The sequence below is a fragment of the Nomascus leucogenys genome, chromosome 4 (genome assembly GCF_006542625.1).
Source record: "Nomascus leucogenys isolate Asia chromosome 4, Asia_NLE_v1, whole genome shotgun sequence".
In the NCBI taxonomy this organism is placed as follows: Eukaryota; Metazoa; Chordata; class Mammalia; order Primates; family Hylobatidae; genus Nomascus; species Nomascus leucogenys.
This window is the reverse complement of record NC_044384.1, coordinates 142,027,324-142,031,945: the sequence shown is the minus strand read 5'-3', so window position 1 is coordinate 142,031,945 and position 4,622 is coordinate 142,027,324. Positions and strand designations below refer to the sequence as shown.

At 39.7% G+C, this 4,622-nt stretch overlaps 1 pseudogene; it reads right to left on the bottom strand.

The window, feature by feature from the left end:
• Positions 1 to 715: 715 nt before the first annotated feature.
• On the bottom strand, positions 716 to 816 carry LOC115834885 (annotated as a pseudogene).
• Positions 817 to 4,622: the final 3,806 nt, after the last annotated feature.

Sequence of the window (4,622 nt, the reverse complement as noted above, 5' to 3'; positions counted from 1 at the left end):
CCGTTCCTGTTTCCCTTTGGTCAGGAATCCTCTTTGCCATTTCATCACTTTTAAAGACAATGTCTCATGTTTTCTTCCTTGTATTATTTAATAGCCTGTTTGCCTGTTCAGTGTAAGATAAGGAAACCTTAGTAAAGAAAAATGGGGAGTAGACAAATGGCAAAGAGACAGCTATCCCGTAGGAACAGAAAACACAATTTCATTCACAACGGATCAAAACAGCTTCCTGAATTAGGTACCTACAGTTTGCTGCCTCTCTTATGTCCCACCTGCGTCTCTCTGTCCACTACTCATCACCAGATGTCGTGGCCACCCCCAACAGCGGTGCCTGCATTCCTTCTTCATTTAGTATCTTTTTGTAATTGATACATAATATTTTCACATATTCATGGTGTATATGTGATGTTTCGTTACATGCATGGAAAGTGTTATGATCAAGACAGGATATCAGGGTATCCAGCTTGAGTATTTATTTCCAGGTGCTGGGAACCTTTCAATCCCTATCTTCTAGCAATTTTCAAAATATGTAATGCAGTTGCCCTATTCTACTGTCTAACATTAGAGCTTATTCTTTCTAGCTATATGTTTGTACCCCTAACCAACCTTTCTTCATTCCCCCACCTTCATGTCCTTCTTCACTGCTAGTAAACATTCTACTCTCTACCTCCATGAGATCACCTTCTTTTAGCTCCCACATATGATTGAGTAATGCAATAAAAATATGGAAAGCTTCACAAATTTGCACGGCATCCTTGTGCAGGGCCATGCTAATCTTCTCTGTATCATTCCAATGTGCTAATTACTCATGTACTAAATACTAATACTTTCTGCCAAAGTAAGCACGGATTTAGGATCTTTGACAGGATCCCAAAAAGATAGACCTTGCAGTGCTTTGGTGGATGATATCCAGTTGAGGTTGTACTTCTGCAGAATTAAATTATAATTTTACGCAGTCTTTTGGAAGATCCCAGGATTTGATAAAGAATGTCATGAGAATCTAAATCCAAGATTTCTGTACTCGTTGGGGCCTGGTTTACTGATATCTGGCTATAAAATCCCAACAACAGTTTAGATTTCAGTTCAATTCTGAACTGCCTTCTTGGCTTCCCAGTTGATATAAGACATGCATTCTAACGGAAACACCTTGCTGAATGTGGCTAGGCCATAGAGCTGTATTACCTTAGGTTAGCTTTATTTTGGATAAGTAGGCTTTTTGTGGGCTGCACTGGGAACTTTTTCATTGCGTATAATTTCATACCTGTGGAATATGACGCTCAAGTCTAAATGACTGGCTTGCCAACTTTTAGAATTTACCTGCTTTTAAATTGGGAACAATCTGTTCCTTTGTAAATGTTCTGAACTGGAACTATAATTCAGATAAATAAGGGCATTTCTAAATGACAGAGCCCAAAAGAAATATTTGCAAGAGGTACAGATGCCCCTCAGGAAGACAAGCAGGGGAGCACTTGTTCTCAGATTATGAGTCAAGGTTAGAGAGTAAGATGGTTCTGGGTAGTGGAGACTGCACTTCAGGCCGTCCCCGAAGACGAGTGCTCATGTCTTAAAGAAAAGGAGCGGCAAAAACACGATGAGAAAATCCTGAAAGCTGCAATGCATTGGAAATGCTGTCTGCATGGGAAGTGGGGTTATGGCAGGGACATCAGTCTCCTTGGTGTAAGCAGAGTAAAAACCAGAAACAGCAGCAGCATCCGTGACAAAAGCATTCACATTGGAAGTCGCAGGTGTGGCCACTGTGTGCTGGAATAGGAAAGAGTAAAGGGGTCATTCCTCAGGTCACTGGGAAGAGGCGTGGAGCACAGGCAACACACAGGCACCTCCATCATGGTTTCACAGGATGTGGGGCAGCTGGAAATGCCAGAGACATGTATTGTGAGTATTGCTGTGACCGTATGTTTTTGCTTCCAAACTAGTATGGACAAGGAAGCCTCCTTGCATTAATAAAAATGTTTTTTAACGTGTGTGTGTGTGTATATAAACCTAGTTGGTTCCTGCCAGACACTAACATTGCATTACCTGGCAAATAAAAAGGAAAGAAAAAGGCCCTCAGATCTTTAAAAACTGGACTAGGCACTGACCATCAAAGCCCATCAGACATGTCTGATCCCTGGCACTCTCCCTCCAGCTCCTGAGCCCTCTTCCTCTGTCTGCCTTTCTGGCTTTTGACTCCAGATTTCTAACAGATCCTGACTCTTGCCTGTGTACCATTCTGATTTTGCATCTCTCTTTGCTTCCACTGACACCTGACAGTCTTTCTGTTTGTCTGCTGCCTTGAGCAGAATTTCCTAAAGAATTTCTGAAACCAACTCAATCCTCCCATAGGTAGTTTTTTGGATAAACATAGAGATTGACCTTTCTGGTCTTAAAACTTGAAACTACATTTGTTTTATCTGAGTTCCTTCCTCAGGAAATGACCTTCAACCTCCCCAAAAAAGTATCAAAGAGCTGAAACTCACCAGATCGCCACATCCAGACAATGAGATGCCTGACCCCTCATTCATCATGATCACTTCCTTGCCCCTTCCTAGTTCCTGTTTTCTTCCCTGCTATATAAACCCTTAGCTTTAGTTGGCCAGGGAGATGGATTTGAGACTGAGCTCTTATCTCCTGAGCTAATCAGCAGCACCCGATTAAAGCCTTCTTCCTTGGCAATACTCGTAGTCTCAGTCATTGGCTCTCAGTCTCTGGCTTTCTGTGTAGCAAGCTACAGAATCTAGACCAAATCCTTGGTATTTCAGTAACATTTCCACAAAATGCTGTTCCAAGGGTATTGTGTAAACAAATAGTATATGTATGGAAATGAATAAAAATAAACCAGTTCATAGAGAACAGAGGTTCTGCCCATTTTCTCAATATCCAACCCTGTGCCTTGTATACAGAAATCGCCCTATAAATCCTGGCTGTATGAATAGGTGGCCAAGTTTCAGAAATGGGTTAAACTTAAAAATACATTCCTTTGACTTTGGAATGTTAATTAGCCCTTAATATATGAAAAAGCATTGATAATAAATCTTGACCTAAGTCTCATAGCTTATGTAGAAATTAACTCAAAGTGATCTAAGATGGATCATGGATTTAAATGTAAAACTGGGACTATATATTGTATTTGAACAGATTTAAATGTAAAACTATACAACTTTTAGGAGAAATCATTAGAGAAAATCTTCAGGACCAAGGGTTAGGTGAAGGATTATTAGACATGACACCAAAATGCAGTCCATAAAAACAAAGTAAATTATAGTTCATCAAAATGAAAAACTTTTGTGCTGTGGAAAACGCAGTTAAGCAAATAAAAGACAACCTACCCCCTGGGAGGATATACATGAAACTGAAAAAGGACTAGAATCTAGAATATATAAATAACCTTCAAAACTCAACAATTAAAACAACCCCCAAATCCAGTTATAAAATGGGCAAAAACATGAGCAGACATTTCACCAAAGAGGAGATACAGATGAAATAAGAACATGCAAAGATATTTATAATCATTAACTATTAGGAAAATGCAAAATACGATTACACTGAGATATCCCGACACACCTGTTAGAACAACTACAAAACGACAACAATGCTGGAGAAGAAGCAGAGAAACTGAATTTCTCATGTGTCCCTGGCGGGAATTTGAAATGGTGCATTGGCTGTTTCTTATTAAGCTAAGTGTGCAATTACCATTCAACCAAGCAATTATATTCTTGGACATTTATTCTGGAAAAATGAAAACGTATGTCCACATAAAAACTTGTACCTGAATATTCATATCTTTACTTATAATCACCCCAAACTGGGAACAATCCAAGTGTCCTTCAATGATGAATGGTTAAACTAACCATGGTACAGTCACGCCAGGGAAATACTACTCAGCAACATAAAGGAACAAACTATTGATGCATGCAACAACCTGGACCCATCTTAAAGGGCATTGTGCTTAGTGGAAAAAGCCCATCTCAAAATTTTACATACCTGTGTGAGTCCATATTTACAATGTTCTTGAATTGACAAAACTGTAAAGATTAGACCATATTAGAGTTGCCGGGGGACAGGGATGGAAAGAGAGGATGAATACAAAGGGATAGTACAAGGGAGCCATTTTGTGATGTTGTGGTTACACAAATCTACACACAGCATAAAAGTGTAGCAAACTATACACATACACACACACCTGAATGCATGTAAAAAATGTTGAAAACGGAATAAGGCCTGTAATTAATGACACTGTATCATATCAATTTCCTGGTTGACCTGTACAACAGCTATATAAAATGTCCCTCTGGGGGAAGTTGGACGAAGGATACACAAGACTATTTTGCAACTTCTTGTGAGTCTATAATTATTTCAAAATAGAAAGTTAAAAAAAAAAAGACTTGAGAATATCCAAGAAAGGGTTTTAACCATGAAACCCTTTAGTCCTGGAACATTGGGTAAGATTGTTGTTCTGTAGAACAGACGCTGGGAAATGCATGTCAAAGAAACTGGTTTTGAACCAACAATCACTGTCCCCATTCTTCATCCCAGCCCCGGGCCCATCACCTGCATCAGTGGCCAAGCTTGCCCCACAATTCTGTCTCAATTTGCAGCTGAGAGGACACTCCACAGAGTTGCTTTTG